Source organism: Sorex fumeus, unplaced genomic scaffold, assembly GCF_029834395.1.
Source record: "Sorex fumeus unplaced genomic scaffold, SorFum_2.1 ptg000008l, whole genome shotgun sequence".
Taxonomy (NCBI): domain Eukaryota; kingdom Metazoa; phylum Chordata; class Mammalia; order Eulipotyphla; family Soricidae; genus Sorex; species Sorex fumeus.
Window position 1 is genome coordinate 46,736,332 of NW_026606065.1, and position 25,562 is coordinate 46,761,893.

The window sequence follows — 25,562 nt, forward strand, 5'->3', positions numbered from 1 at the left end:
CATGCCCACACAGCAGAGTCTGGCAAACTCCCCGTGGTAAACCCAATATGCCAAATACCAGTAACAATGATGGGTCTCATTCTCCTAACCCTGAAAAAGCCTTGAATATGGCACTTTAAAAAAAAAAAATCTCAGGGCTAGGACGAAGAAGACGTTACTGGCACCTGCTCGAGGCAATCGACGAACAACAGGGTGGTCGTGATCGTGATTTACTTATGTAAACTTCTCCCCTGCTTGATTATGTCATAGAATTTTTTTTTGTTTGTCTCGTTTTGGAGCCACACCTGGTGGCAATGGAGTTTTACTTTGGCTGTAGGCTCAGGGATCATTACTCTCAGATTCAGGAGACCATCTATATGGGGTGCTGGGGATTGAACTCAGCTTGGATAGATGGAGTAAGCACCCTACCCACTGTGTGAGCACTCCACTAGCAGAACATTTATTTTTATTTCTAAACAGTACTCCATTATGTAGGTTACATGTTTATCAATTTGCATATTTAGTTTATAAATGTTCATATCTTGTTTATCAATTTTAATATTTATTGATTTTCTGGTAGCTTCCATATTGTGGAATTAAAGAATAAATAAAGTAAGAACCAGGAAGATGGTAGAAGAGTTAAGGCACTTTTTCCTTGCATATAGTTGACCCTGGTTCAATCTGGCACCATATGGTTTCCCCTGGTACCATAAGGTTTCCCTCCAGGTATAGTCCTAGAGGCCCTCACCTCACTGAATCTTTATACCCTTGTACTAAATCACCAAGAAAAGGTTTGGTTTGGGATACCCCTCCCCCCCCCACACACACACAGAGGAGGAGGAGGAAGAAAAGAATGTAGGTATGTAGAAGAATCAAACATTCATCAAACATGTGCAGGATTTGGTAGAGACATATATTTGGACAATTAGCAGCTAATCTAGTAAATTCCAGGGATGTAGTAGTCTTGGCTATTAAATAATAAGGCTAAAAATACTTATGTAAAAATCACCAATTGTCATCCAACATGACAATAGCATTTTGAATTCCCACTAATAATAAATGAGAGTTCTTTTTATAACACATACATTTGACAAGTGATGGTAAGATTTAAATTGCATTTAATAATAATCGTTGGAATTCATCAAGTTTTTTTTTTCTCTGAAAGAGAAAGCTCCAGTTGTTTTAATAATAGAATAGCACTATCCCCCTGTTATTCATTGATTCATTCGAGTGGGCACCAGTAATGTTTCATAACAACCTGTGAGACTTTTTGTTACTGTTTTTGTCATATCAAATACATCGCGGCTAGCTTGCCAGGCTTTGCTGTGAGGGCAAGATACTCTTGGTAGCTTTCGAGGCTCTCTGAAAGGGGCAGAGGAATAGAACCAGGGTCAGCTACGTGCAAGGCAAATGCCCTACCCTCTGTGCTATTGCTCCAGCCCATTTTAACTATGAAAATAATAAATGAACATGAAACCGGTAATATCTTTATAGTGGAAGTTAGCTTCTAACTTTTGTCATAGTCTGGGATGAAGTTGATTGACATAGCATTTCTTATGCTACAACGTCATGAATTTGTTGAATTCATATGAAATAACAATATGGTTTCAAATTAGTTTATGAACACTGAGCTTGATTTTCCCTTTCACAGATGGTGGCACGAATCAGCACCCTAGATCGATGTATGAAATAGTTTCTTTCACTATTCCTGCAGATGCCCAGACACCTGGCCTTCCATCCAGGGCTGAGAAGCTAAAGCAGTTTAAATTGAAGTCATGAGGTAGTCATGAGAAGGAAAGTATCTTCTACACGGTGTTCCTGGGCATCTAATTAAGTATCTACAATATTTGTCATTTCTTACAAACAGGTGCCATAGTTATTTGAATAAACATTTAAAAGTACCCTAAACTCATTAGCGATCTAATAAAGAAACAAGGATACCATTGATTCTGTAATATTCATAGCTGACACATTAAATAATTTGGAAATTGTGATTACCTATATTATGATTCTCTGCATACTAAGAAAGAGCCATTTAGAAATGATAGCTTTTTGCATGCATGTAGTAAAATGCTAATAACATGAAGTGTTTTTTTTTATTGTGAAACACCATGAGGTACAGTTGTAGATTTACAATTTTTTGTGCTTGGGTTTTGATTATACAATGATCAGATACCCATCCCTCCACCAGTGATTTTCTAGCACCATGGAAAATATCCCCCCACCGCCACCCCCCCATCACCCCCAGCCTCTGTGTCAGGGAAATCCCCTGTGTTCTCTCTCTCCTTTTGGATGTTGTCGTATACAAAAGAGGCATTGAGTGGCAAACATGTTCAGTCCATAGACTACTTTCGACATGCATCTCCCGTCCTGGGAGGATCCACCAAACACCCTTTATTTGGTGCTCCCTTCTCTATCTGAGCTGCCCTTTCCTCTAGAATGCCCGGCTGGCCACTAAACTATGGAGTAATCCTCCTGGTGCTGATCTCAGCTATTCTTGGGTATTAATCTCATATTTTGTTACTTTATATCCCCCAGATGAATGCAATTTTTCTATGTCTATCCTTCTCTTTCTGACCCATTTCACTTAGCATGATACTTTCCATGTTGTACCACTTGTATATAAATTTCATGACTTCATCTTTTCTAACAGCTACATAGTACTCCATTGTGTAGATGTACCAAAGTTTCTTTAACCAGTCATCTGTTCTTGGGCATTCAGGTTTCTTCGAGTTTCTGGCTATTGAAAAGAGTGCTGCAATGAACAAACAAGTGCAGATGTCACTTCAACTATACACTTTTGCCTCTCTGGGATATATTCCCAGGAGTGGTATTGCTGGGTCAAATGGGAGCGCAATTTCTAATTTTTTGAGAATCATCCATACTGTTTTTCAGAAGGGCTGAACCAGTCGACATTCCCACCAACAGTGAAGGAGTGTCCCTTTCTCACCACATCCGCGCCACCATCGGTTGCTTTTGTTCTTTTGAATGTGGGCCAGTCTCTGAGGTGTGAGATGGTACCTCATTGTGGTTTTGATCTGCATCTCCCTGATGATTAATGATGTAGAGCATTTTCTCATGTGCTTTTGTGCCATTCGGATTTCTTCTTTGAGAAAGTTTCTGTTCATTTAATTGCCCCATTTTTGGATGGGGTTGGATGTTCTCTTCTTGTGGTGTTTAACCAGTATTTTGTATATCCTGGATATCAACCCCTTGTCCGATGTGTATTCGGCGAATATCATTTCCCATTCTGTAGACTGTCTTTGTATTTTGGTCACTGTTTCTTTGGAGGTGCAGAAGCTTCGTAGTTTAAGATAGTCCCATTTATCTATCTCTGTTTTCACTTGCTCAGCCAGTGGCATGGCATCTTTTAAGATATCATTAGCTTCAAAGTCATGGAGGGTTTTGCCAACTTTGTCTTCAATGTACCTTATGGTTTCTGGTCTGATGTTGAGGTCTTTAATCCATTTTGATCTTACTTTTGTACATGGTGTTAGGCAGAGTTCTGAGCCCATTTTTTTGAATGTAGCCGTCCAGTGATGCCAGCACAATTTGTTAAAGAGGCTTTCCTTACTCCACTTCACATTACTTGCACCTTTATCAAAGATTAGATGAGCATATGATTGAGGGGAGATGTCAGTGTATTCAACCCTGTTCCATTGGTCTGCAGTTCTGCCTTTGTTCCAGTACCATGCTGTTTTAATTATTACTGCTTTGTAGTACAGTTTGAAGTTCGGGAGGTTGATTCCTCCCATTTTCTTTTTCCCAAGAATTGCTTTAGCTATTCGTGGGGGCTTATTGTTCCATATAAATTTCAGGAGTGTTTGCTCCATTGCTTTGAAGAATGTCATGGGTATCCTTATAGGGATTGCATTGAATTTATACAATGTTTTCGGTAGTATTGCCATTTTGACAATGTTAAGTCTCCCGACTCATGAGAAGGGGATATCTTTCCATTTCCTCATGTCCTCTTTTATTTCCTGAAGTAGCGTTTTGTAGTTTTCTTTGTACAGGTCCTTTACTTCCTTAGTTAAGCTGATTCCTAGGTACTTGATTTTCTGGGGCACAATTTTGAACGGGATTGTTTTTTACATGTTGCTTTCTTCTCCCTCACTGTTTGCGTATAGGAAAGCCTTGGACTTTTGTGTATTAATTTTATAGCCTGCAGCTTTACTATACGAGTCTATTGTTTCTAGGAGTTTTTTGGTGGAGGTTATTGGATTCTCTAAGTAGAGTATCATATCATCTGCGAATAGTGAGAGCTTGATTTCTACCTTTCCTACCTGAATGCCATTAATATATTTTTCTTGCCTAATCTCTATTGCAAGTACTTCCAGTACTATATTGAACAGCAGTGGAGAAAGTGGGCATCCTTGTCTCGTCCCTGATCTTAAAGAGGGAAGGCTCTCAGTTTTTCCACATTGAGGATGATGCTTGCTGTAGGCTTGTGGTAGATGGCTTTAATTATGTTGAGGAAAGTCCCCTCTATACCCATTTTGGCTAGGGTTTTCATCATAAAGGGGTGCTGGATCTTGTCAAATGCTTTCTCTGCATCTATTGATATAATCATATGCTTTTTATCTTTTCTTTTGTTGATATGATGGATTATGTTGATTGATTTTCGAATGTTAAACCATCCTTGCATCCCTGGGATGAATCCTACTTGGTCATGGTGTATGATCTTTTTGATGAGTAGTTGGATTCTATTTGCTAGTAGTTTGTTGAGGATCTTTGCATCTGTGTTCATCAGGGATATCGGTCTGTAATTCTCTTTCTTTGTGCTATCTCTGTCTGCTTTTGGTATCAGTGTGATATTTGCTTCGTAGAAACTGTTGGGAAGTGTTTTTGATATTTCAATTTCGTGGAAAAGCTTAAAGAGGGTTGGGAGTAACTTCTCTTTAAAGATTTGGAAGAATTCACTAGTGAATCCATCCGGGCCAGGACTTTTGTGCTTGGGGAGACTTTTTATTACCATTTCAATTTCCTTGATGGTGATAGGTCTGTTCAGGTATTCCAGGTCTTCTTGGTTCAGCCTTGGGAGTCTGTAGGAGTCTAGGAATTTATCCATTTCCTCGAGGTTTTGATGTTCCGTGGCATAAAGCTTCTCAAAGTACTCCCTGAGGATCCTTTGAATTTCTGTAGTTTCTGTTGTAATGACCCCCTTTTCATTTCTGATTTGGTTTATTAGGGTTTTCTCTCTCCCTTTCTTTGTGAGTTTTGCTAGAGGCTTATCAATCTTGTTAATTTACTCGAAGAACCACCTCTTGGTTTCATTGATCTTTCCGATTGTTTTTTGGGTTTCCATCTCGTTAATCTCTGCTCTGAGTTTTATTATTTCCTTTCTCCTGTTCGGGTTGTGCTCCTTTTTTTCGTCCTTCTCCAAGCACTTAAGCTGTGAGGTTAGGTTACTTTTGTGTGCTCGCTCCTCCTTCCTGAGGAATGCTTGTAGAGCTATAAACTTTCCTCTTAACACAGCTTTTGCTGTGTCCCTTAAGTTTTGGTAACTCATGTTCTCATTTTCATTCGTTTGTAGGAATCTTTTGATTTCCTCTTTGATTTCCTGTCTAAGCCACTCGTTGTTCTATAGTGCACTGTTTAATTTCCAGGTGTTTGATTAGTTTTCTGTTTTTGTGTGTGATTTACTTCTAATTTCAGCGCATTATCGTCAGAGAAGATTGTTGATACAATCTCTATCTTCTTAATTTTATGGAGGCATGTTTTGTGGCTCAGCATGTGGTCTATCTTGGAGAATGTTCCATGTATGCTTGAGAAGAATGTGTATTCAGCTTTTTGTGGATGAAGTGTCCTGTATATATCTACTAAGTCCCTTTCTTCCATTGTTTGCCTCAGATGAAGTATATCCTTGCTAAGCTTGAGTCTGGTTGATCTATCAAGAGGTGACAAAGCAGTGTTGAAGTCTCCCATTAGTATTGTGTTGTTATTGATGTCTTTTTCCAAATCTATGAGTAGTTGTTTTAAGTCCTTTGCTGGTCTCTTATTAGGTGCATATATATTTATTATTGTAAGTTCTTCCTGTTGTACAGATCCTTTGATCAATAACAAATGGCCTTCACTGTCTCTTATGACCTTCCTCACTCTGAAATCGATGTGGTCTGATATAAGGATGGCTACCCCAGCTTTTTTATGGGAGCTGTTTGCCTGTAGGATTGTTTTCCAGCCTTTGACTCTGAGTCTGTGTTTGCTTTGACTATTGAGATGTGTTTCTTGCAGGCAGCAGAATGTTGGGTTCAATTTTCTAATCCATGTTGCCAGTCTATGTCTTTTAATTGGTGCGTTTAGCCCATTAACATTGAGAGAGATTATTGTTATGGGATTTTGTCCCATTGTTCTGTTGAAATTTGGTATATTTGAGGGGCCTTTCTTGCCTTAAAGTAGCCCATTTAGTTGTTCTTGTAACCATGGTTTTGAGTCTATGATGTTCCTGAGCTGTTGTTTGTCTGTGAAACTGTGTGTTGTTCCTTCTATTATGAATGAGAGTCTCTCTGGGTAAAGTATTTTTGAAGAGCCATTTATTTCATTGAGTTTTTTCACTATGTCCCTCCACTGTTTTCGGGTCATGAGGGTTTCATCAGAAAAATCAGCTGTGAATTTTTAGGATGCTCGTTTGTAAGAGATTTCTTTCTTCGATCTTGCTGCTTTCAGAATTTTGTGTCTGTCTAAGGTTTTGGTCATTTTGATCAGAATGTGTCTTGGGGTATTTTTATTCGGATTTCTTCTAGCTGGTACCCTTCGGGCCTCCTGAATATGGTCAAAAGTTTTCTTCAGCTCTGGAAACGTTGTAGCAATGATGTCTTTGACAGTTTCTTCTTCATCAAGGTTTTCTTCCTCTTCCTCTGGGACTCCAATATTTCTTATGTTACCCCTCTTGGCTTCATCACGATCTTCTCTTGCCATCTGTTCCCGAGTTGTGAGTCTCTTTTCCATTTTCTCCTCTTTTCTGGAGAGTCTCTGAACTTCATCTTTGAGCTCACGTATTCTGTTCTCAGCAGCTCTTACTCTGCTGCTGAGGCCTTCCACTGAGCTTTTCAATTCGCCTACAAGATTTTTCAGGTCTGACATTTCTGATTGCATTTTCCTCATTTCTGCCTTCAAATCCTCTTGTCTTCTACTGGCATTGTTTTCCATTGTTTCTTTTAGTTCCCTACGCATCCTAAGTAGCTCCCTTCTGAATTCCTTGTCAGAGAGGTTGTGTAACACTACAGTACTGTTGGTGTCATCTGGGCTAGACTCTTCAATAAGAAAGTTTGGTGGGCTTTTACGTTGCTTTACCATTGTGACAAGTGTGGTTTAGTCCTTCACGTTCACTGTTACTATTCTGCTTGATATGCAGTGTGAGTTAATATAGGCTTATGAGTTATTGGCTACTGTGTTTCTAGTGGCTGAGCTAAACTAGAGAAGTTTCCATCTAAGAAGGTAGCTTATGGTTTCTATGGCATATGTAGCGGGAAAATATTTTGCGGCCGCGTTAGCGGCCGCAGCTCTGGAAAGAGTCCCTGGCACTGGGCGAGGAGTTGGGAACGTCTCCTGGTTGGAATGAGGAGCCGTTCAGCTTTGTTGCCCATAGCTGGGCCTCCGTGCCCGGCCCGTGCACATCAGGGGAGAAAACCGGCTTTCTAGGAAATGGAGCTAGCTGCGCCTGCCCAGAGAGGGTCCCAGGCCCTTGGGGGTGGGCTGTACCTCGTTGGAATAGGAGCTGTTCAGCTTTGTTACCCAGAGCTGGGCCTCCGTGCCCGGCCCGTGCACATCAGGGGAGAAAACCAGCTTTCTAGGAGATGGAGCTAGCTGCGCATGCCCAGAGAGGGTGCCAGGCCCTTGGGGGCGGGCTGTACCTGGTTGGAACAGGAGCCGTTCAGCTTTGTTGCCCAGAGCTGGGCCTCCGTGCCCGTCCCGCGTAGATCAGGGGAGAAAACCAGCTTTCTAGGAGATGGAGCTAGCTGCATATGCCCAGAGAGGGTCCCAGGCCCTTGGGGGCGGGCTATACCTCCATGAAGTGCTTTAAGAAAACATTTGACTTCAATATGCATGGATATGTCTTAAATGGGAATAAATATTATAATTATTATCTATGTACATTTTATTGTTAGATATTTATATTTGTAAACTCTTGGTAACTTTTAGTGTAAAAACCAGTTTACTGTATCATTGAAAAATGAATAAAAATAAAATTTATATAACCAATGTATTCTTGTTTAAAAGAATTGAAAGTGAACAATGCCCTCTTCTGTCTATAATTGAAAACATTAAGAAAATAATACTTTCATTGAACTTTTCTCTAGTGTACAAATGTACAATTAGAAGAAAATTTGCATAATGAGGACAACTTGAATTTTGACAAATTTATAAATAAGGTGGCTTTTGAATTAAATTTTTATTGAATTTTAATATGAATTTATACTGATCCATATAATACAATTTTAATGGTGTGATCAAACCACAGTAGTGACCATTTTTATTTCTATTTATGTTTGTTTTATATATATATGCCTTATAGTTTCTGTGTAAGATTCAAAGAGAAATAAGACTTTACTAATCCTAACCACCCATTTCTTATAAGATGAAACTCAAAGTTTTTCACATGTATATAGACTTTCACAATTTGCCCCCTAGCTATGAAACCATTCTTGCCCACTGACTCCCATGCATACAATGGAATTCTCATGAAATTTTCCTCGGTAGACTTTTATCATAACATTTTCTCTCAGTACTCTTGGCATGGAAATTACCTTATTATTTTATGTTATGATTTTTTATGGAATTGTGTATCAAATATTTTATATCATCTTTTAAGGAAGAATGATAGGCATATCTTGACTTTCAATATACTGTCAGGACAGTAAAGTACCACCTGTCATATCATGCTAATTGTTCCATGAGATTCATGACCGTGGAGTCTTAAGAAATTTAAACATCCCAGGCTAGAGCAGTAGCACAGCGGGTAGGGCATTTGCCTTGCACGCGGCCAATGCAGGTTCAATTCCCAGCATCCCACATGGTCCCCTGAGCACCACCAGGGGTAATTCCTGACTAAGGAGTAACCCCTGTGCAATACCGGGTGTGACCCAAAAAGAAAGAGAATCCCAAATATACAAAGCAGAAAAGAAAAAACTAAAATCCTTGAAAGATCAGAGCTATCATGTTTGTATATTCCAAATTTAGCTGATCAGGCAGAAATGAGAAGAAAATTAGGGAGAGAAAAAGTGGCCTGGAGAGGAGCATTGAGTGAACACAGAGTCAGGAGAGGGTGCCAGTACTCCATAGCTTACACTTCTCATTTTTGAAAGGTCAGTGATAGCATCGTCTAAGGAATCTCAGCATGAGAAAAATTACTCCCACTTTCCTCATAACAGTCACAAAACATTTTCGACTTGAAAATTTTATTCTATTATGGTTATATTAAAATTCTTAGTTTTACTTGAAATATTTTTGAGATGAGAAAGCATAAATAATCCTATTTTACTATGTAAGAAAAATTCACATGTAATGATCAAAAAGTATTGAAATGCCAACATATTAAGATTCCATTTTTGTTCCTTCATTTTTACAAAATGTTGCATATATAGAGTCCTTGTCTGTGTCTGTAGGTTAAAGAAACTGTGACTTTAAGCAAAATGGCAAGTATTTTTTTTTCCCAATAGGCAAAGAGAGATTTCTTAGTTAGCCCCCATCTCCACCCTCTGGGCCCCAACCTCCTACCCAAAATCGTTAGTTTTATATTGGATTTCTTTGTTCATAGGATTTAGGAGTTTCATTCTCATTTATTTAAAATATTATATTGTACTGGAGATATGATTATGAGATAATAAGATGTTATTGGTATTTGGCATATTGGGTACACCACAGGGAGTTTGCCAGACTCTGCCATGTGGGCAGGTTACATTCGGTAGCCTGCCAGGTTGTCCAAAGTAAGAATGAGATAATAACCAGTAACAATGATGGGTCTCATTCTCCTAACCCTGAAAGAGCCTAGAATATGGCACATTTTAAAATCTCAGGGCTAGGGCAAAGGAGACGTTACTGGTGCCTGCTTGAGGCAATCAACGAACAACAGGATGACAGGATGGTCGTGATGGTGATATAATTATGGGGCTGGAGCGATAGCACAGCCACAGGGGTAGGGTGTTGCCTTGCACGCAGTTGGCCTACCCAGGTTCAATTCCTCTGCCCCTCTTGGAGAGCCCGGCAAGCTACAGAGAGTATCTTGCTCTCACAGCAAAGCCTGGTAAGCTACGCGTGATGTATTGGATATGCCAAACACAATAACAACAAGTCTCACAATGGAGACAGTACTGGACCTGCTCGAGCAAAAATCGATGAACAGGAGAACTATGCTACAGTGCTATGGTTATGGAATAACAGAAGCTTAAAAGGACACATTAACATCTTTAAAACTAAAATTTGTTTAAAGTATTTTGAAAAATAATTAGTCTTGGTAAAATTACATATGTTCAAAATACTCAAGTGTTGTATTTTATGTGACCCTTAAATTTGCATATTTGCCTATTTTGGCTATTATTTCACGCCTTTCTCTACATTATTTCTCCTCCTCAACTCTATTTGCCACAGACAAGAAGAATTAGAATTTATGTGAGTGACTAACTCTTTTTGCACATCACAAACTATATGAAATTTGAAATTTGTTTCCTTTATTTGGTTTGATCTACAATTTAATTGCTATTTTTATCAAAATTGAAAAAGCAAACACCCTAAATGCTAACGGTTTATAAAGTACTCTATTTTGTCCCCTTAATATTTCTCATGCATGGATCAGAGGTAATGCACAGGTTATTTTGTGTAGTGTTTGATATTATAAATAAAATACATTTGTTTCAGTACTCCTCATCGACATATATGTTGCTTTTATTTTCTTTTCAGATGCAAGCAAAATGCCCTCTATAAAAATTTATTTATTAGTTCTCTTTTATCAACTGATAAACCAAAAATATAGTAATGTATGTTGAGTTTTTATGTTTTAAAACGTTTTGGCTCATTACCCTTATATGGAATTTTCTATTAAGTTTTTAATAGCAGCTTAAGAACTTTCAATGACTTTCTGTTGTTTGTGGCTTGCAAATTTATCATAGTAGTCACATACCTACTCATGCAATCCTGTATCAAATGAGGCAGGACACCAAAACAAGTTAGACCCTGCTTTTATACAGAACAAAAGAGACCATGAAGGAAAAAATATATAAATTATGTTTGCTTAAGGATTTTTGAAGTAACTAGGGAATGTTTCAAAGTTAAAGTGTAACAGTATTATGAATCTCTTTATATTGCTAAATATAAGATGATTCCATCTTTATTGTCACAGCCAGAATTTGTATCATGTATAAAACATGAGTTATGGTATTAACAAAAACAAAATAAAATAAGACATCAGTTTCTTTTTATTTTCAGTAATTAAAAAACGTTTCATAGAATATACTTTAAATGCCAGAAAGTATCACAAAAAAAAAAATACCCCTGCTAACTTTCTTCTTTTTTGGGGGGGGAGGGGAGTTATAACTGTCAGTGCTCAGGGGTTACACATCACAAACTATATGAAATTTGAAATTTGTTTTCTTTATTTGGCTTGAGCTACAATTCAATTGCTATTTTTACCAAAATTGAAAAAGCAAACAGGGATTCAGGGATCACTCCTAGTTGTGCTGAAGGGACCATTTGGAATACCATCAATCGAACCCAGGTCAGCTGTGTGCAAGGCAAGCACTCTATCAGCTATACTATTGCTCCAGCCTGATCTTGTAAACTTCTGTAGCTATAGAAGACTATGAAGCTAAAAGAGAATATAAAGTTAGTTGTTTTTATTTCTTCATCAAATGTAGTATATGAATTTTTATCTGAATAGCTGCATATTAATTGTACATTGCAAAGTACTAGTTAAATATGTATTTGAGTCTTTTATTTTTTCAACTGATATTTATTATGTTGTAGGTGTTTATTGTTCATACAATTGCTATTAGCAAAAAAAAAATCTTGGGATTTCCAGAAAGTCCTGGATAATCTGTTAGGAAAATAGCATCTCTCATAAATGAGTTACCCAGATAGAGAAGCCATTAAAGTAAACATTGACACATAAATATTTATTTTTATGATAAAAACCACAGTGACTTTAATTTCATCCTACTTAAACTTTCCACTATTTTTGGAGAGGGCAAGGGGGCATCCCAAGCCATCAGGAGGAAAGCCAGGGGACACTCCTGTTATACTTGACCAGTGAACCAAATCATTCAGAAATCAGGTGGGTGGGGTGATGAGGTGCCTTTCAGGTCCTCTGATGCTGATGGCAGCTGCCAAGAAAACCCCAGTTGTTCTCAGACGACCACACCATGGGGTGACAGAGCACGTAATGTTGGTAGTAGTATCTGAGGGTCTGCCACACACAAGTCCACAAGGCATGGTCTTAGGCTCTGAGTTTTCTTTAGTCTGTACAGCCCATTGTTAAATTAGTATTAGGGTTGTCAATGTCAGTATTTAATATGAATATGTTATAGCTACCAGAAAAGTGCCCCTCTCTCTACCAGTGAGTACTCTTGACCCTTATGGCATTGACCAATTTGTACAGGCTACGTTGTTGTACCAGTTTTGTTTGTAGACCATTCTATTCTGGGCTATTATAAGATTTTATACTGAAAGTCCCTGAAAGGATCCAAAATTTTTTCAGGAATAGCTAAGGTATTCATGCTTGAGAATACTCAAAAATACTAGAAAAGTAGTATACTAGAAAAGAGAATCAAGTCATATGACTTTGTATGCATTGCGTGCAGTGTTATTCATTGTAATCATTCTGTTTACTCTGTTCTTGCACTTTCTTCTCTCTTTCTCTGCATATTTCTTATAAGTTTTAAATGAAATTTAAATAATTGCTTCAACTAGATAAAAGAACTCAGTGAATGACTCATTCATTGCATTGGTTCTCCTTTTTTTTTTTTTTGGACAAGTATATTGAATAATTCATGAAAAGTGACATGGTGAATTGCCCTCCTAAAATTTATGACCTAAATGTTTTCCTATCCTTTAAGATGGTTCCAGTTTTATCTATTTTAACTATTATAGCTACAAAAATTTCAAAGAAAATATTACTAAAATTTGCTGGGTTTTACTAAACAAATTAGATCTTCACTTCATATTTGGAAATCTATTGACTAGAATGTAATTTCAACTTCACCCACAGAGTCATACAAGAAAATTGATCCTTGCTCTGTGTGTTGGGAATAGTGAAAGAAGCATTTTTTCTTCTTAATAAAGCTCCAGAGAGTAATAGTTTTGCTACTATACTATGAAAAAGAAGTCTACAAAATTAAAAATGATCTCCTAATCTGCTATATTTTATTTTAATGGGCAAAGAAAAACTTCTATATTTTCAAGGTTAATTAGAGCTGACATCAGGATAAAACAGCAGCATGGTTTAACTTTATTTTTAGTTGCCATCTGGTTTCTTATCTCTTTTGGGTAATATCTCACTAACCTTATATAATTCAGGCATTAATTATATGCAACTTCGAGCCCTTTCATTAGAGGTAAAAACAACTCATCTAAGCAGACTTAAACGAAGTGTAATTTTCTTAACATCAAATAAAAATACCAAATAGTTTTAGCTTCAAGCTCAGATGGACAGAAATACTGTAATTAGCAGTATGTTTAGTATGTGAATAGTGGCACAGTCTGTAGTGCTCACAGTGTTCTGGTTACTGGGGTAATTGGAGATTCAGGGTCACTACTGAGATACTCAGACTGTGAGTGCACCTAAAATTACTGGTCAATCATTTTCTTGTTATTTTGTTAGTTGGTGGGTTTTGGGGCCACACCAGGCAGTGCAGTTTTTGGATCACTCCTGGCAGTCTCAGAGTAAGCCAGGGATCAAACTGACTTGGCTGTGTGCAAGGCAAACATCCACCCGCTGTACTATCACTCTGGCTCTATGTGGCTAATTGCTTGTACCTGGTAATTTGCTTATAATAATATGCCTAAGTTGCATTCATATTGCAGTATATATAAACACTTAATTTTTATGGCCAGAAAATATGCTTAGTATATTGTACTTGAGTACATTGCTTGATGTCATTCATCAATTGATAGACTTTTGAGGTGCTTGTACTTTTTGATTAATTGTTTGTATTTCTTTTCATTTTCAAAAGAAGGTGTTCTTTTTTTTATTTTTTAATTTTTATTAGTGAGACATCATGAGGTACAGTTGTAGACCTACAAATTTTTGTGCTTGGGTTTCAATTATACAATGATCAAATACCCATCCCTCCACCAGTGCCCATTTCCCACCACCACGGATCCCAGTATACCTCCCACCCACCTCTGCCCCATCCCACGCTGCCTCTGTGGCAGGGATTCCCTTTTGTTCTCTCAAGAGAAGGTGTTCTTGAAATGGAAATATTTAAACTGTGAAGTTCAATTTTTTACTCTAGTTCTTTCTACCTTTTATATTGTAAGGAATAAAGACCTAAATTGTGGACCATAGATATTGCTCCTATATTTACATTTAGATATTACTTCTCCCCACTTGATTTATTTTATTGAACAAAAAGTCATCACCATCTATTGGATTTCTTCAAACTTTGCTCCAGTCATCCACCTTCTTCCCATCTGGTAACTTCAGTTCTGTTGTCATGAGGTTAACATATATAAAGATAACGTTATAGAAGTGAGCAATATGAAATTGAATTAAAAGCAAGCTAATTTTCATTTGAAATATAAGAGCTCACATTATTCAAAATTATTTTCAAAATTAAAAAAATGTCTAAGGACATATTCCTGCCAACTTCAAATTTTATTGTACAGTTATCATAATCAAGAGATATGGTGTTGATATATCCAGACATGAAAAAAAAATGAAAATACTTTTTTCACAATAGTATTTACTAATTTTTGATCAAGGACAATTGAAATGGAGAAAAATAGTAATTTTTTAAATAATGTAGCTGGAACCACTGGCTATACACATATAAAGAATGCCATAAAAATAATTGGATTAAAATGAGTCTTGAAGTAAACTTGAGAACTACAAACAATGAAACTGAGTTTCATATTAATGCCCATTCTATAATGTCCACAACATTGGGATAATTCAACAAATAAGTATTCAATATGACTCATTGTGCTAAAGTCCTTCTAGTTTCAAGATACCATGAAAGAAGAAATTTTATTACAAAGATGGTAGATATGCCTTATCTCAACAACTTAAAGTTCTACTTATTAAATCTGGTATAGCCACACCAAAGCAATATCGAGCAAGTTTTTAACATAGTGAGATATTGAACCCTGTATCTTGCAACATTCTTTAATAACCAATTTAAAGTTACTTACATTGAAAATATTCCATGCTATGAGTCAGTAATTTTACTTCATTTGAATATTCAATCCCTATTTTCACTTATTTTTCAACTTATTTTCACTTGCTGCATGATCTGTGGTACACAGAATGTCAGATTAATCAAAATGGGGTGTTAGGGATGGTTCTCAAACCAAATAAACTGTGATGAAAAGGAATTATAAAGAGCATGTGAATACGTGAAAAATCTTGCTTTATCTGGAAGCACAGTGTTGTGTAATGTTACCATGTTTGACTAAGCTGACAGTTCAAAGAATACTTGGAAATTAAAGAATTATTCTCCTCACCGTGGCATATGCAGTGAACCAAGAGTTGATTTATAGAACAGTGCTCTCACAAGGTAGAAAATGTAAGTCCAGTTACCAAAGTGTAGAAGTAGGGAATTTCCCCCCATCTCTATTGCTTTAATGGTCTATTTAGTGAGTCTGCATATACTTAACCACTACTTTGTTATAACTGGTTCATAAAGTCACTAAAAATATGTTTTTGGCCTCGGAAGGGAGGGGAGAGTTTGTAACCACTCCTTTAGGAGGGTTGGGAGGGGGGGTCGCTGAGCTCACTGTAGGGTGTTTGCCAGAGCGGCTGCTCTGCGCCATGGTGGAAGGAAAAGGAACAGCCAAAGTGGACTTTTTGAAGAAGATTGAGAAAGAAGTCCAACAGAAATGGGATACAGAGAAAGTCTTTGAGGTCAATGCATCAAAATTAGAGAAGCAGGCTGGCAAGGGCAAGTAGTTTGTAACCTTTCCATATCCATATATGAATGGGAGGCTTCATTTGGGACACACATTTTCTTTATCCAAATGTGAGTTTGCAGTAGGGTACCAGAGAATGAAAGGAAAAAGTTGCCCGTTCCCCTTTGGTTTGCACTGTACTGGAATACCTATCAAGGCATGTGCTGACAAATTGAAAAGAGAAGTACAACTCTATGGTTGCCCCCCTGATTTTCCAGAAAAGGAGGAGGAAGAGGAAGAAACCAATGTTAAAACAGAGGATACAGTAATGAAGGATAAAGCTAAAGGGAAAAAGAGTAAGGCTTTGGCTAAAGCTGGATCTTCCAAGTACCAGTGGTGCATTATGAAGTCCCTGGGTCTGTCTGATGAAGAGATAGTAAAGTTTTCCAAAGCGGAGCATTGGCTCAATTACTTCCCACCACTGGGCTGGAGCGATAGCACAGCGGTAGGGCGTTTGCCTTGCACGCAGCCAACATGGCCGACCCGAGTTCAATTCCTACGCCCCTCTCAGAGAGCCCGGCAAGCTACCGAGAGTATCTCGCCCGCGGGGCAGAGCCTGGCAAGCTCCCCATGATGTATTCGATATGCCAAACACAGTAACAACAAAGTCTCCAATGGAGACGTTACTGGGCCCGCTCGAGCAAATCGATGATCAACGGGAGGGCCTTTACTTTTACTTACTTCCCACCACTGGCCATTCAGGATTTGAAGAGAATGGGTTTGAAGGAAGACTAGTGTCACTCCTTCAACACCACTGATGTTAATCCATAGTATGATTCATTTGTCAGGTGGCGGTTTTTAACATTAAGAGAAAGAAATAAAATTAAGTTTGGAAAGAGGTATACCATTTATTCTCCAAAGAATGGACAGCCTTGTATGGGACCATGATAGGCAAACGGGAACAGGTGTTGGATCACAGAAATATTCTTTAATCAAACTGAAAGTGCTTGAGCCTTACCCATATATAAATTAAGTGGTCTCAAAGGCAAAAAAGCATCTTCTTGGTAGCTACTACTCTGCACCCTGAGACCATGTTTGGGCAGACCAATTGCTGGGTTCACCCTGACATCGAGTATATCAGGATTGAGACAGCAAGTGGCGATATATTCATCTGCACACAGGGGGAAGCCAGGAACATATCATTCCAGAGCTTTACGATAGCACAGCGGTAGACATTTGTCTTGTGCTCAGCCAGTCCTGCCGAGCCGGGTTCAATTCCTCCGCCCCTCTCGGAGAGCCCGGCAAGCTCCCGAGAGTATCTCCCTGCACGGCAAAGCCTGGCAAGCTACCCGTGAAGTATTCAATATGCCAAACACAGTAACAAGTCTCAAAAATGGAGCTGTTACTGGGCAAATCGATGAACAATGGGAGGACAGTGTTTGTTTGTTTGTTTGTTTGTTTGTACTAGAGACAACAATGTGGTGCCTGTCATCAAAGAGCTCATGAGAGAGGAAATAATTGGTGCCTCGATTTTTGTGTCCTTGACATGTTACAAGGTCATCTGCGTTCTCCCAGTGCTCACCATTAAGGAGGTTAAAGGCACCGGTGTAGTCACAAGGGTCCCCTCTGACTCCCCTGATGATTTTGCTGCCCTCAGAGACTTGAAGAAAAAGCAAGCCTTAGGAGCAAAATATGGAATCCGAGATGATATGGTCTTGCCATTCTAGCTGGTGTCAGTCATTGAGATCCCGGGTTTTGGAAACCTTTCTGTCATAACCATTTGTGAGGAGTTGAAAATTCAGAGCCAGAATGACCAACAAAAACTTGCTAAAGCAAAGGAGAAGTTATATTTGAAAGGGTTTTATGATGGTATAATGTTGGTGGATGGACTTGAAGGACAAAAGTTTCAAGATGTGAAGAAGACATCAGAGAAAGATGATCCACACTAAAGATGTATTTATTTACATGGAACCAGAGAAAGAAGTTATGTCCAGGTCTTCAGATGAGTGCGTCGTGACTATGTGTGATCAGTGATACTTGGATTATGGAGAAGAGAACGGGAAGAAGCAGACATCTCAGTGCCTGAAGAACCTGGAAACATTCTGTGACGAGACCAGGAGGAATTTCAAAGCCACCTTAGATTGGCTCCGAGAGCATTCTTACTCCAGGACCTATGGTTTAGGTACCCATCTGCCGTGGGACAAACAATGGCTGATTGAGTCTCTCTCCGACTCCAGCATCTACATGGCCTTCTACACGGTCACATACTTGTTGCAGGGGGTCACCTGAATGGACAGGCCAAGTCCCCCCTGGGCATCTGACCACAACAAATGACCAAGGAAGTTTTCTTTAAGAATACTCCATTTCCTAAGACACAGATCCCAAAGGGAAAATTAGATAAATTATGGCAGGAGTTTGAGTTCTGGTATCCTGTGGATCTTCAGGTATCTTCCAAGTATCTTGTCCCAAACCATCTTTCCTATCACCTTTATAATCATGTTGCAATGTGGCCAGATTAGAGTGACAAGTGGTTGGCAGCGGTGAGAGCAAATGGGCATCTTCTCCTCAACTCAGAGAAGATGTCAAAATCTACAGTCAACTTTCTCACTCTTATCCAAGCTATTGACAAGTTTTCAGTCGATAGAATGCACTTGGCTCTGGCTGACACCGGTGACACCATTGAAGATGCCAACTTCGTGGAAGCCATGGCAGATGTGGGCATCCTCTGCCTGTACACCTGGGTAGAGTGGGTGCAAGAAATGGTCACCAACTGAGACAGCCTGAGGAGCGGTGCTGCCAGCACCTTAAATGACAGAGTCTTTGACAGTGAAATGAATGCAGGAATTATAAAAACAGATCAAAACTTTGAAAAGATGATGTTCAAATAAGCTTTGAAAACAGGGTTTTTTTTTTAACTTCAGGCCTCCAAAGATAAGTACCAGGAACTGGCCATTAAAGGATTCACAGGGACCTCTTATTCTGGTTCACTGAAGTCCAGATTCTCCTCTTGGCTCTGTTCTGCCCACATCTGTGTAAGCATATGTGGATGATCCTGAGAAAGTCAAACTCCATTATGAATGCTTCGTGGCCTGTGGCGGGTACCATGGATGAAGCCTTGATATGTTCTTCACAATACCTTATGGAAGTGGCTCATGATCTTCGGCTGCGACTCAAGAACTATATGATGCCAGCCAAAGGGAAGAAGACAGACAAGGAGCTTCCTCAGAAGGAGGCTTCATACTGCACGATCTACATGGTGAAGAACTATCCCTCTTGGCAACATGTCACTCTATCAGTGCTCCATAAGCACTTTGAGACCAACAATGGAAAACTGCCTGGTAACAAAGTTATTGCTAGTGAACTAGACAGTTTACCAGAATTGAAGAAATACATGAAGAAAGTGATGCCGTTTGTTGCCATGATTAAGGAAAATCTAGAGAAAATAGGACCTCGGGTTCTAGATTTACAACTAAAATTTGATGAACAGACTGTACTTATGGAGAATATAGCCTACCTGAACAATTCCCTTGAGCTTGAACACATAGAGGTCAAGTTTGTCTCCGAAGCAGAAGATAAAGTCTGGGAAGATTGCTGTCCTGGAAAGCTACTTAATGTTTTCAGAACAGAACCTGGCATGTCCATGTCCCAAGTGAATGCCCAGCTGTACAATGGTCACTTCTCAACCAGAATTGAAATCAGACAAGGAGATAACCGCAATTCCATCATCAGGCGTTTGATGAAAATGTACCGGGGAATCAAAGACCTCTCCAAAGTAAAGCTGATACGGTTCGATGACTCCCCCCACCCCCATTGGATCCACGGTGAGTTCCTGTCCTGGGGAATGAGCAGTGGAGAAGACGTCCATCACAAAGCAAAGCGGTCTTCCACGTGGACCTCCCAAGCAGGAAAGTCCACCTCACTGAGAATGGCCTGCGGGCAGATGTCGGGGACACCATCATCTACCTGGTTCTCTAATGGTGGCCTCGGGGAGGGTTGTTCTTGTTTCCAACCACGCAGCCACTGTGACTGTGCCTCAGAGGGGATTGAGACCCTTAGAGGAGACTTCAGTGGATTTCTTTCCTAACCATCAATTTCTGCATGTCATCCGAATAATCCTAGGTAGTCTGGGATTCTGGGCTTAAAAAATATTTTTTTCCTTCTCAGAAAAAAAAATATATATATAAATATATATATATATATATATATAAATATATATATATATATAAGTTTTCTCTGGAGAAGCATCAAGGATTCCACTGAAATGAAGCTATGCTACAACCTATATATTTTGGTTATTAGTTTGAGTTTCTCATGTGAATGCATCAACAAAACTAAGTTAGAGTGACAAAAGTAACTGATCCTGTTAGCCATCATGAGTAAGGCAGAAAAGAACATGCTTGGAAGAACAGGAGAGTTTCCTTAGGATACAGGGTTAAAGTGATAATATAGTGGCTAAGGCTTGCAGTGGTCAACTCAAATTCTATTCCCAGTACTTCAGAAGTTTCCCGAACTTCTTCTGAGTGTAGAGCCAGGAGTAAGCCCTGAGTGCTGCCAGATGTAATCGGAAACAAAACAAAACAAAAACAAAAGCAAAGATTCACTAGGATATGTCTTAGTGATTCCATGACTAGTTGTAAGTATACAGTATAATTTTGGTATAAACTAGCACAAATATATGTTTGCAGAAGCAAAGAAGGTTGAAGGGATTCAACCTTCAGGGATTGAGAGCTAAAAATTAGAAAAACAGGAACCTGGACTCTCCTTTATAGAGGCAGTTTACCTTTAAATATAGAGAGAGACCACTAAATCCCAAATTACTGAAAAACTGTGAACCAAAGTGCCATAGTTAAACTTAAAATAGGTATCTATCAAGCATTCATGTTGTGGATTTAGAGGAAATCTGTGGTCATTGGTGGAGGAGTGAAGTCGTGGAATAATAAGACTGGAGGTGAAGTACTGTATACCTAAAAATTAATTATAAACTACTTTATAAATCACAGTGTCTAAATTTAAAAAAATTAAAAACAGTTAATTATTAAAATATCTGAATAGAAGGAGAAAAACCTGGAATGATTTGAGAAAAACAGATAATGACCATTAGTTTTCATTTTTCTAGTCAATTTTTGGAGGAGATCATTGCTAGATTCATGAAACTTTAGATTAAATATTTTTGAGGAATTACTGCAGATCGCCGGGTTGGAGCCATAGCACAGCAGGAGGGTATTTGCCTTGCATGTGGCCGACCCAGCTGACCCGGGTTTGATTCCTCAGCCCCTCTTAGAGAGCCCAGCAAGCTACCGAGAGTATCTCGCCCGCACAGCAAAGCCTGGGAAGCTGCCCATGACGTATTCAATATGCCAAAACACAGTTAACAACAAGTCTCACAATGGAGACATTACTGGGCCCACTCGAGCAATTCTATGAACAATGGGAGGACAGTGCTATGCAGATTGCCCACTCAAAAAGCTCTGTGAAAAACTCCATTCACTTAAACTAGAAAAATCAAACACATGAGAAGTGCAAAGAGCTATTTCAACCTTGACTTTTGCCTCTCTTAATTTCCTGGTCAAACTAGCACCAGATACTGCTAGAATTCAGTGGAACTTGGAGAGTGTTTTTCAACTAATATGTAAGCTAGTAACCAAAATGTTAGATTTTTTAATTTTATAGTTTTTAAAATATAGATGATTGAACATAGATTTCCATGTAATTTTTTCACATATATAGTTATATTTGTATGCTTATTCCCAGCTTGATGCTCAGGAATCTCTCATGGTGACATTAGAACCGTGTAGTGCAAGGGGTAGAGATCAGACCATTGAGCTGTCTTTCCAGCCTTTTGTTACTTCACTGTATCACTGTCATCCCATTGTTCATCGATTTACTTGAGCAGGTGCCAGTCATGTCTCCAATTGTCCCAGCTCTGAGATTTTAGCAGCCTCTCCTTACTCAACTTTTGCAATGCTGCCATATTGGAGACTCTTTAAGGGTCAGGGGAATGAGACCCATTATTGTTACTGTTTTTGGCATATCGAATATGCCACGGGTAGCTTGCTAGGGTCTGCCGTGTGGGTAGGATACTCTCAGTAGCTTGTTAGGTTCTCTGAGAGGCATCTATCTATATATATATATATATGTATATATATATATGCACACATATATACATATATATACATCCTTCTATGATTTGTTGCCTACTGTCTGAACCCCATCAAATATGGTGTGGTAATTATGAAAAATGGGTAGAAAGTGTCTTATGATGTGTCGTGTGGAATTTTTCATGAGTAAAATTCTTTTAATGCATTTTACCTGAGTGAAATTCTTTTAAATGCATTGTTCTAGAGATTTCTATCTTTCAGAATGCTTAAACTTCAATTTTATTTTCAGAACAGCATATACTAAGGTATAAGCTTACTGCAACAGTATTTTTGTAAATTATTAAATTAAAGTTTCTAGAGTCAAGGTTAGGAATAGCTACTTTGGATGTAAAGGGAAAAACATGGGGATACATGAGCTTGACAATGAAGAAAATAAATCCATTGATTGTCTCCTTATCAGTTAAGTTCTATTTTCCTATTATAAACAAATAAAGATATAATAAAAACAATTTGCTATTCGCTTTCTTCTTACCAAGTAATGTGTAAATTATGCTTCATTTTTAAATGATAAAATTTCTAACTTGTATTTTTTTTCTTCCTGTTTCATTTTTGAGACATATCCGGATGTGCTCTTTCTCAGTGCTGACTCTGTGTACAAGTTACTCCTGGTAATGCTCAGGACCATATGCAGATCTAGGGAGTAAACCACAGTGAGCTGAGAGCCAGGCAAACACCGTAACTCCTGAATTATTTTCCAGGCAAACACCTTGACCCCTGTACTATGTTTCCTGCCCTAAGTGGTACTTCAAAATGTTTATTAGAACTTATACTTTATGTGTAACTACGCATTTTAAAAAATGCAGACTCAATTGATATTAGCAAAGATGGTCTTCATACAATGGTTGAAATACACTGATATAAATGAATTATTGCAACAATATAAAAGAAGGTGAAAACAGACTGTTATAAAAGTTAGAGATAGGTATGCCAAGTTGAAAAGATATTTAGATTCATATTTATAAAGTTCTTGAATTAATTGGGGATTTAATAGTTTCTAAGCAACTTTATAACATTAAAACAATGTGATACCTTTACGTGTATTCATTTTCTGTTTTGCTTACCTTAAATTTGTACATTTAGATTTTATATATATATATAAAATCAGAACTATAAGTATGAAAATTTGGTACATAATTTTATATGCTAGTATTTAAATAAATTATTGTATACACTACTAGCACAGCGGTAGGGCGTTTGCCTTGCACGCAGCCAACATGGTCGACCCGAGTTCGATTTCTCCGCCCCTCTCGGAGAGCCCGGCAAGCTACCGAGAGTATCTCACCTGTACGGCAGAGTCTGGCAAGCTACCCATGATGTATTCGATATGCCAGACACAGTAACAACAAAGTCTCTAATGGAGACGTTACTGGGCCCGCTCGAGCAAATCAACGAACAATGGGAGGGCCTTTACCTTTCACCTTTTACACTATGGAACAAACCTAATTTGCTCTTCTATCAAAAATCTCTGAATAATCTCCATATCAGTATTTACATTTTGATGTTTTTTATTTTTGTAACAGAAATTTAATTTTCTATTTGTATCTTGATGTGGCCAACTATATCTAATTTGGAAAGCAGAATGTGATAGGAGGAAACCTTTGTCATTCAAATACAACATAGAGGTAATATAATCTTTGTTCTCCAGTTTCATCATGCATTCCTCTCTTCTTTCTCTCACTATGATCTTAATTGAAAAAATTCAATGATTTTTGATTGATAGCTTTTCATTCTGCTATTCCTTTGGGTTGTCACAATTATTCACCCCTTCTTTTGTATGCATATTTTCCACTTTTCTGATAGATTTCCTTGACCATGTCATATGTTCCCAAGGCTATTTTCTCTTTCAACTTATTTATTGCAGGTTTGCAATAATACATTTTTGAAAATTATTTAGCTTTCCTGATTGTTTAACTTCTTGGAATGGAAAGGAACATCCACTTCAATCGATACTGCAGTTTCTGTGCCAATTAAGTAACTTTCACTTGGAGGTCACTTAATCAATATTAACTGAAAGAATCAATAAGAAATTTTATTTATATTAACAAAGATCATTATCCACATATCATCTCTGTATAATTAAGCATCTATAATCATATGACATATTCTCATTTACGAACTGACACTAACAAATTTTTACAGTCAGTTCTGATTCACTAAGAAAAAACTAGAAGTCGATCTATCTTGATAGGACTATTCACCATTCTATATCTCTAGTATCAGAAATACTAAGGAAAACTTGGTTTCCCTTTTTGGAAAACTACTATTTTCTCAATTTTTGTCTTCCTAATAGTCATATTAGCCAACTTTATAGTAGGCTGAAAATTTAGTTCTCATTACCAGACTTTATCTTGACTTCCTTCTCCCTCTTCATAAGAATTCATTATCATGTCTGTCAGCTTAAACACAGAAATAAATTCTAAACCTATCAAGATCTTTCCATCCAAAATCCCTCTCTTACTATAACCAGTGTCCCCTGTTACCTATGTCATATCACTGCCTTTGTCTAACTCTTCCTATTTCACTACACCATTATTTGCTTGTTTTGTTTTTTGAGCGACACAGGGCTATGCTGAGGGCATACTCTTGTCTCTGTGTTCAGGGACATTACTGGCAGAACCTGAGGAACTATATGGGGTGCTTGGGATCAAACCAGGTTCAGCAACATGAAAAATAAGCACTTTAAGCACTATTACCTTGCAACCTTCACTATAGCATCTTAATTGGTCCTGTCACAGAGATTTAGTAATCTTACAAAATGTTTATAATTAACTTATAACTATCCCAAACTAACATAAAATACTTCAAAAAGTATAAATAACCTGGATGATGATTTTTTTCTGTCCAAATTTCTAATCCCACTACATCTCAAAAAAGAAAATACAGAACAAAGTGCATTTCCTCTAGTAAGCAAAAAATATATATAAAAATAAAAAAGCACTGTCAAATTCAAATTGGTGAATTTTATCATGAGAAAATATTTGAAGTCACACTGCACTACATTCATTTATCAAGTATAGCTAGTAGTGTTATTTACATTTAATTATTATTTGAATGTTTGAACACTAGAAGTAATTATTTAGTTGAAAATTTTCTTTTCAAGTTATACATATCCATATGTTGAACAAAAAAGTCATAGTGGTATTTTGGCATATATTTCTTTGAAGTATCTTGGAAATGAATCTTACTTTTTCAAAGATGGTGTGACTTATTTAATTGCTTTAATTTTAATGGTACATTTATTCAAATTAGAATTCCATTACCCGAGTCTGTTAAAATATTATAATAATTCCCTCTAAATGTCAAATTGTTCTATTAAATTTAACTAATAAAACACAAACAGTGATAGATATCTAGAAATATCTCTTGAAATAATAAATATTCCCTTGTTCT

At 37.8% G+C, this 25,562-nt stretch overlaps 1 pseudogene; it reads left to right on the plus strand.

Moving 5' to 3' along the window:
* The first annotated feature begins 15,892 nt into the window (after window positions 1-15,892).
* On the plus strand, window positions 15,893-19,989 carry LOC130019353 (leucine--tRNA ligase, cytoplasmic-like; annotated as a pseudogene).
* Window positions 19,990-25,562: the final 5,573 nt, after the last annotated feature.